Source organism: Macaca nemestrina, chromosome 3, assembly GCF_043159975.1.
Source record: "Macaca nemestrina isolate mMacNem1 chromosome 3, mMacNem.hap1, whole genome shotgun sequence".
In the NCBI taxonomy this organism is placed as follows: Eukaryota; Metazoa; Chordata; class Mammalia; order Primates; family Cercopithecidae; genus Macaca; species Macaca nemestrina.
This window is the reverse complement of record NC_092127.1, coordinates 102,568,591-102,577,749: the sequence shown is the minus strand read 5'-3', so window position 1 is coordinate 102,577,749 and position 9,159 is coordinate 102,568,591. Positions and strand designations below refer to the sequence as shown.

Sequence of the window (9,159 nt, the reverse complement as noted above, 5' to 3'; positions counted from 1 at the left end):
ATTCATAGGCACAATCATAGTCCACTACAAATTATATCATTTTTAAAGTACGTCTTATAACTTTTGTTTATATTTTACTTTATTTATTTATTTATTTATTTTAAATAAATATGGGGTCTTACTATGTTGCCCAGGCTGGTCTTGAATTCCTGGGCTCAAACAACCCTCCTGTCTCAGCCTTCTAAAGTGCTAGGATTACAGGTATGAGCCACCATGCCCAGCCAGTTTTATAAATTTATTTTAGTGTTTATTTTTAGCTACTTAAATTTTTGCGGCTACTGTAAGTGGAATGGATTCTTTTTATATTGTATTTTCAAATTGTTTATGATAATACATGAGAAAGTTCTTTTCGTATGTTTTCATTATATTATTATTATTGTTATTGTTATTTTTGAGGCAGGATCTCACTCTGTTGCCCAGGCTATAGTGCAGTGGTGTGATCATGGCTCACTTCAGCCCCAACATCTTGGCCTCAAGCAATGTTCCCACCTCAGCCTCCAGAGTACCTGGGACTACAGGTGCATCCCACCATGCTTGGCTAATTTTTGTATTGTTTATAGAGAAAGGGTTTCACCATGTTGCCCAGACTGGTATTGAACTCCTGGGCTCAAGTGATCTGTCCACTTCAGCCTCCTAGAGTGTTGGAATTACAGGCATAAGCCACTGTGCCCCACTCCCTGTATGCTAATTTTATAACTAGTTATCTTAATTCATCTTTTGTTGCCTCTAAGAGTTTTTCAGTTGATGCTTTGGAGTTTTCATATTATTTGCAAACAAATGACAATCCTGACTTATTTACAGTACTTAATTTCTTATTTCTATTTTATATCTAATTGCATTTCTATTGTTACAATGTGATAGTGAACATTCTTGCCTGTACTTGACTTCAATAGGAATAATTACAATGTTATGTTATAAAGGAAGTTGCTGGCTTTAGTATACCACATATATATTTAAATTATTCCAAATTCTAATTTTTATTGGGAATGATGCTGGACTTTACAAAATCCTTTTCAGCATCAACTGAGATCCTCATAATGTTTTCCTCCTTTGACTTATTAATATAATCAAGCATATGAGAAAATTTTCTATTCTTGGACTATTGCCATACTATATACATGAAATAATTTCTCTTAATTTTGGTATATCATTTGTAATGTAGTGTTGGGTTCCATTTGTTAGTAGTGACTTACGTTATATCCAAAAGGAATTTAACCTGTAGATTTCCCTTGTGTGTACTTTTTATCAGATTGTATTTTAAAACCAGTCTTTCAGCTCATCCAAAACAGAGGGATTACTGGTGAAAATGCCTTGAGGGCAACCACCTGAAATGGCCTTAATGCAAATAAGTAAATAAATAAATAAATAAGAAGAGAAAGAAAAGGAAAAAAGCTAACAACACTGTGGTTTGTCTACTTTGTGGAAATTTACAACACTATACTTGCTATGCCTTCTTTCTGATGTGAATTCACAATCTATTGCAGCCATTAATTAAGGATATTGCTTTTCTTTCCAATAAATACATGAGCTTTCTTTCAGAGGCAAACAGAGGCAGATGTTTCATGAAAGTTTCTGTTCTTCCCAACCTGCCTTTCCCACCTCCCTAAGAGATGAACCAGAACATTTAAAAATGGGGGAAGAATTCATTCACTTGTGTCTGCAGTCCAGGGAGCCTGGCCTGTTATTTACTTTCACCACTCATCCCTGCTGCTGCTCCTTAGTTTTTGTTGTTTCCCTCAACTGACTTTCCTCATCTTTGCTGCATTCATCAAAGCCCAGGGTAAATTCCCCTCTTCCATAAACTGAGGAATCTAGCCCATTTTACATAGCAGACTTTCTCTTACCTGCTACCTACTCAAAGTTTGGCTGCACATTTTAGCTATTATTATTCTCAAATTGTTTCAAGAGTGCTAGTTTTCTTTCTTAGGCCCCAGGTTAGCTCCTTGGGAGCAGGGACTTAATCTTAAAATTCTGCTGTGCATTTTCCGTTGTGTTTAGCCCTGTGAGTAATCACATTCAATGCATACTTGTGAGGCATATTTGACTGAAGATATCTATCATAGTTATTCATTTAGTAAATGATATAATGAAAACGCAAGTGCTCGCCAAAGATAAATCATTACTATTAATTCCCTCATTTATCATACATGTATGGCAGCCTCAGGGGCTAGGGAACGTAGGATTGCTGCTTTGACTTTCTTGGGGAAGCAAAATAAGCCTCAGATCCCTCCACTTTGGAGCCAGGCATGAAATTCAGATTTACCTAGGGCTCAACATTAACGGTCTCAGACTAAATTTATCTTCAAGTACCCTTTCCAGACTGGACCAGTTTACCTTATACCTCTGAGAATAAACCAAAACTTTCAAAACTCAAATCACAGGATATTATTTGTTCATGAATTCAGCAAGACTCTCTTGTTTAACTATTGAAACTCAAATATTTCGGCTTGTAGCAAGGAGGGGTATAGCTGTCTGGATATACCTTGGCCAAGTTTTAGTGTATACAAAAAAGCTGGAAGTTATCGACTATGTTAAACCTTTTCCTTAAATTTTCAAACTTCGGGATTATTTTAGTCTCACAGAGAAAATAACAAGGCAAGTATTTACAAACTTTTTTCAAAAATATGAGAATTTGAGTTTTCCCTAGGGCATTTGGCGTTGTGCTGTCACCACACCTTTGAAGATCGCTTTACAACCGTGGGAAAACTCACCGGGTTTTTTTCGTTGACCCCGCCATTTCTAAGTTGCTGTATTGCTGCAGGGAGCTGGCAAAGCCACGCTCTTCCTCTCCCCCATTCTCCTCATCCTTTCAAAGTCCAAAGCTCCCGGTGAGAATATAGAAACAAGGCTGCGAGGCAGCGAAGGGTAAGGGAGGAGCCAGCAGTTATGCATTTTTCACTCTCCTCCTCACTCCCTAGGGTCATGAAGTTCTGTTTCTGAAGTTAGAAGTGTGGGGGCCGTCGGCTGCATTTTCAACTTGGCCTAAAAGTTGGAGTTCACACTACAGGCGCTAGGAACTTTGCCGCTTGGTCACCAACCTGAGCCTCCGGCTAGTCCGAAGAACGCGAAAAGCCAGGCCCAAGGCACCGGTTGTCATGGCAACCGGGGCGCTGGTCTCCCCGGCGACCTCGTCCCTAGGGAGGAGGCGGAGCTGGAGGCCAGGCGAGCCAATGAGGTCGAGGGGAGTTCGGGGTCGGACATCTGCGGTCCTCCCAGAGCCGGGGAATGGTTGAGTGACAGGACCGGGGGGGCGGAGCCGGCGCGGCTGCCCGAGGTGGAGCCCGAGTATTGCCAGTAGCTCCGGCGGCCGAGCTGAGGCGAGGGTGACACACCATGCTCACGGTCCCTAGAGACCGTCGTGCTGGCGAGCCGCGCTCCGTAGCTCCCCGGTCCGCCTCGGCAGCGGTCAGAGTCGCCTACAGGAGTTGAGCTGCCCGCGCCGGAAGGTTCTGGCGAAGCTCTTGGAGGGGCGTCGAGCACAGTAGGGCGGGGGGCGGGGGGTGCGTTGAGCGCTCGGGGGTCCGGCAGTCGGCTGGGATCGCCGCTGGAGGGGCGTTTCCGAGGCAAGGAGGAGGAGGAGGAGATGCTGCTCCTCTTCTCCCCCTCCCCAGGCTCCTTCTCCAGCTCCTTCAGCCCACGCCCGCAGCCGCTTGTGGGAGAAGAGGTGGTGGCTCTCGGCGCCCGCGGCGGCTGCCGGCGGCCCGCCCCGACGCCGCGTCCCCGCAGCCCTAGCCCGGCGCTCCAGTAGCAGGACCTGGTCTCGGGACCAGCCGGTAAGGAAGAGAGCCGCCCTGGGCTCTGCGCTGCATGTGCAGAAGTGCAAAACAAAGTACATTGCGCTAGCTCTCTTCCTCCTGTCTCTGCTTTTGCTCCAGTCCCTAAACCCAACTCCTCTGTTGCCCTGGTAGAAGGAACTTTTCTTTGGTTGTGGTGGTGGGGTGTTTTTGTACGTTAGAGTGGGGGTGGGGTGACTGGAGTGGGGAAGAATGAGATAAAACTCCATTGCGGAGTAGGTAGATCCATCTCCTCAGCGGAAGAAAGCCGGATCTCGGGAACGAAACCCACAGGGGCAGTACGAGATTGTGGGGTAACAGGGAGTGACATTGCCCCGTCGTGCTTGCACAGCTCCGCTCTGTGCGTGCTTAAGGGAAGGGCTCCCGGAGTCTGTTTCTAATTTCTGCAAATGATTGTGGAGATGGTGTAGTTAGAGGCCGCCCAGAAGAATGTGTATGTGTAAGGGCTCGAGAAGGGGGTGGGATGGCGGGGAAGCGGAGGAAGAGAGGGGGCAGAGAGAGAGAGAGAGACACTGTCTGATGCAAGCTCTTTTATTGCTTTTCTTCTGCTCGCTAAAATTAACACTCTACCCTCCGGCCCCCTAGCCCCGCCGCTTTGCTCATTACGTGATACTGTAAGAGCAGACAGCTGGGAAGCTAAAGTTAAACCAAAGTCAAGAAAATTCTTAAAAAGTTTAATTTCCTTGTGTTGTGAATATAATGGAGAGAGGAAGATGGGGAGAAATATCACTAAGAGATTTACAGCAATACAGTTTTCAATGGCCATACATGTATATGATCGACACCACCGCACACTTCCAACTAATCTATTCGACAGCCTTGTGTCATTTTCATTTAATTGCATCTTTGAAACAACAAACGCGGTGACTTCATAGGGAGCTGCCTGGAGCTGAGCTCCCTCTCAGAAAATGGGGCAATCGGGTTTGTTTTCAAGGCAGGACCTGAACAAAATGTAGGACACCTGATCTGTGGGATGAAGGGCGCTGGTAACTAATTATAAATTTTAACATTTTAAAATTTATATCTAGAAAGTTTACTAAAGGATGGGGGAAAAAAAGTAAAAGTGGATGTATTATGAAACAAGCTTTGGTATTTTCCCAAAGTCTTGATGACTGTGTTGTCGGCGTCCAGGTGAAAACTTGCTTCATGCTCATTGGCTGCTTGTAATGGTGCCAAGATACAAATTATTTCTCGTTTTAATATCACTAGGAGCATTTTTTAGTAAATTCATACATACATTGATATAGTAAATTTATACAGAGGCTCATTGATGTCCAATCTTGTTTATTACACTTTGTTCATAACATTGTGTTCTACTTGATGTTCTAGAGGCTTTGTGGGAGTATGTGTGGGGAGAGGATAGGATGGAAATTAGAACTAAAAATAGAAAAATATTTGAGGTTAGTTGTTAAGAAAAGGTCTGATTTCATAGTGTTTTTCACTTTTACAATTAGAGAATTATAGCTTGCTTTACCATTATGTAGGTTTATCTTTGAATTTACATTTGTCTCACCATTTTTACTTGCATGTTAAGCCTACTTATATTTTTAAGGGTGATTACCAGCATCCAAAAATATAAATGGTTTTTCATGTCACAAGTTACATACACGCACACCATTAAAACCAGTGTCAATTTAAAAGTCAGATTTTAATACTATGATAGGGGTCACGTTATAAAACTTAAATTATCTTTTTGTTGTTGTTTTTGAGGGCTGCCTCCTAAATACAGTATGTGAATGTGGGAATTAGCTAATCATTTGTTTTGGAGTAGAAGATGGTAGGTGATCATCTTTGAATGAATGAAATTTATGTATTCTTCGTTATTGAGAAAAAAAGGTGTTGATTTGTTCTGTCTTTAATATGTTAAGGGTTGGATGGAGAAGTGTTGTAGCTTCTCCCATGTCAATTGAGTGTATGTTTTTCCAGCTCATCTTAGTGCCCAGCCCCAAATGTACTGGAGAGAAGGACTATAAGGGATAAACTATGACTTCTTTCTTTTTCCTCTTCACCCTCTTCTTTTGACAGAGGGTGTAATTTTTAAATAAACCCCAAAACATTTTTATGTATAATTAAATTATAATTAACACCATTTGAAATGGAAAAGACACACAACCATACTCCAAGCCAGTGCATTTAGTAGTTACTCCTGTCAACATATACTTGTTTTGGAATATGCTTTGAGAGAACTCTGTGTGGTTCAAAGTGTTCTCATTGGCCTCTGATGCAACCAAGTATGACTCATTTGAGTATCACTTTACAAGGTAGGGGCCTGAAAAAGGAGAATAGATAATGGGTCTCAGGATAGAAGAATCAGTGCTGATGGGAATGATGAGAATTTTTTGGTCTGGACTTCCTTTTTTTTTTTTTTTTTTTTTATCCCTGAAAAACTCTCTTTTAATTTGAAAATTAAAATGAGTCAAACAACTCAGGAACTAAACTTTTTAGAGATAGCTTTTAAGATAGGGTCTCGGCCGGGCGCGGTGGCTCAAGCCTGTAATCCCAGCACTTTGGGAGGCCGAGACGGGCGGATCACGAGGCCAGGAGATCGAGAGACGATCCCGGCTAACACGGTGAAACCCCGTCTCTACTAAAAAATACAAAAAAACTAGCCGGGCGAGGTGGCGGGCGCCTGTAGTCCCAGCTACTCGGGAGGCTGAGGCAGGAGAACGGCGTAAACCCGGGAGGCGGAGCTTGCAGTGAGCTGAGATCCGGCCACTGCACTCCAGCCTGGGTGACAGAGCAAGACTCCGTCTCAAAAAAAAAAAAAAAAAAAAAAAAAGATAGGGTCTCTCTCTGTTGCTCAGTTTGGAATCATGGCTCACTGCTGCCTCAGCTTCCCAGGCTCAAGCAATCCTCCCAACTCAGCCCCCAAAGTAGCTGGTACCACAGGTGTACAACACCACACCCAGCTAATTTTATTTTATTTGTTTTAAATAGAGACAAGGTCTCGCTGTGTTGACCAAGGCTAAAAGATAGCTTTTAATGAGTACATTAATGTAGGACTTTTGACGGCTTAAGTTAAAGTTGAAAGTTTCTTTTTTATTTTTATTTTTTGTTTGAGATGGAGTCTGGCTCTGTCGCCCAGGCTGGAGTGCAGTGGCGCAATCTCGGCTCACTGCAAGCTCCGCCTCCCGGGTTCACGCCATTCTCCTGCCTCAGCCTCCCGAGTAGCTGGGACTACAGGCACCCGCCACCACGCCCGGCTAATTTTTTGTATTTTTAGTAGAGACGGGGTTTCACCGTGTTAGCCAGGATGGTCTCGATCTCCTGACCTCGTGATCCACCCACCTCAGCCTCCCAAAGTGCTGGGATTACAGGTGTGAGCCACCGTGCCCAACCAAAAGTTTCATACTAGCTGTAAATGTCCCATCAAAACTCCGTCTGTAAACTGCTTTGGGAGATGGAATTCTAATAATCCTTTGAGTTTGGGGAGAAAATGAAAACATCTTTAAGACCATTATTCTTGTTTAGTGTCAGGCACTGTGACTAAGCACCCTGCTCTATCCTGCCCAACCCTGTTCCCAAGAACGTGTGACTGTCACTAGTAGTAAGGCAGTAGGTGGGCCATTGGTTAATTTCTCAGGATAAGAAGATAGCAATTCCTACATAATCTTGTATAGAGTTAAACCATAAACTTCACATGTTTTTTTCCGGATAAACTTCACATGTTTTTTCCAAATGCATAGGAAATACAGGAATAGAGTCTGGTTTAAGTGCTTGTTTAGATGTGTTTGCCTTATCCTGTGCTCTGCCATTGAATCCTGCTTTTTTAATTTTTGTTTTGTTTTGATTTGTTTTCACACTGGAAAAGTATGAAAATTCTCTGAAACAAACTGTCTCAAAGAAAATCCTTCTGCCATAGTATAAAGAGTGTGGAGGACTCTGCTGTCTGACAAATATGTGTCCAAATCCTAAGACTATTAAAGTTTATTTTTAATAATTTAATAATATATACCTCTCAAGTCTTTTTTATTTTGTTGTGTGTGTGTGTGTGTTTTCTTTTTTTTTGAGATGGAATCTCACTCTGTCGCGCAGGCTGGAGTGCAGTGGCGCAATCTCAGCTCACTGCAATCTCTGCCCCCAATCCTGGGTTCAAGCAATTCTCCTGCCTCAGCCTCCCTAGTAAGCTGGGATTACAGGCATGCGCTACCATGCCCGGCTAATTTCTGTACTTTTAGTAGAGACGGGGTTTTGCCATGTTGGCCAGGCTGGTCTTGAACTCGTGAGCTCAAGTGATCCGCCCACCTCAGCCTCTCAAAGTGCAAGGATTACAGGTGTGAGCCACCATGCCTGGTCCCTCTCAAGGGTATTTTGAGGGTGAAATTAATATATGCAAACGTGGTTTAAGTGCAAGCTAACACTCAATATTTAGGTTGCTTGCTTCCTTGCAAATTTTCTTTAAAAAATTAAAATTAAATAATCACAAACACGTATGACTACTCAAATCATTCCTGAATGTGTAACTTGAATCTGGCTGGGCAAAAGGCCCTCTTTACCTACTAACCAATAAATGTCTTTGGTTGCATACTTCATCTATGCTTAATAAACAGTTTCTTTCTTTCTTTTTCTTTTTTCTTTTTTTCTAGTTTAGTACTATTCAACTCTGCCTGTACCTTAGAATCACCTGGGTAGCTTTTTTAAGTTTGTTAAATTTTTTTTAAGAGACAGGATCTCACTCTGTCAACCAGGCTGGAATACAGTGATGTGATCATACCTCACTGCAACCTTAAATTGCTGGGCTCAAGTGATCCCTCTGCCTCAGCATCCTGAATAACTGATACTACAGGCATGCGCTACTCAGCTAATTTTTTATTTTTTGTAGAGATAATGGTCTTCCTATGTTGCCCAGCCTTGTCTCAAACTCCCTGGCTTGAAGCAGTTCTCCCTCCTTGGCCTCCCAAAGCACAGGGATTCCAGGTGTGAGTCACTGCCCCAGGTCTGGATAGCTTTTAATAATCTCCATGCCCCGGCCTCAACTCAGACTAATTAAACCAGAATCTTTGCAGACGAGAGACCCTGGCATCCATATTTTTAGAAACTCCTTAAGAAACTATAGTCAACTTTGGAACCAATATAAGACTCTACTAGAATGTAGTGTAGAAAATTTGGTTCCCACAAATGCAGCAACATTTTTTTGTGTTGGATTGTATTTTATATTTATGTATTTCTTCTATATAAATCTTAAGAATTTAAAACACAAAAATGTCTCAGAAGCATCTATATATATGCCTGTCTACAGGACTTTTTACTATTTGGATGAGAATTTAAGGTACAAATATTTCCCTAGAGCTATACTGTCAAATGTAGTTTCCCTGGCCATATATGTTATGTAAATTTATATTTTAATTAAATGAGATACAATTTA

The 9,159-nt window shown here is 42.3% G+C and overlaps 1 protein-coding gene across 6 annotated transcripts in view; it reads left to right on the top strand.

Annotated features, from left to right (window-relative positions):
* The first annotated feature begins 3,292 nt into the window (after positions 1-3,292).
* The window catches only part of LOC105479667 (protein tyrosine phosphatase non-receptor type 13), a 225,357-nt gene continuing 219,490 nt past the window's right edge, over positions 3,293-9,159 (top strand). For 4 of the 6 annotated variants that reach the window (XM_011737771.2, XM_011737770.2, XM_011737769.2 and 1 more), the window contains exon 1: positions 3,293-3,773. The gene's annotated coding sequence lies outside the window, so the exon portion shown is untranslated. The remainder of the gene's footprint in view (positions 3,774-9,159) is intronic. The other 2 variants (XM_071093330.1, XM_071093331.1) reach the window with 1 other exon arrangement.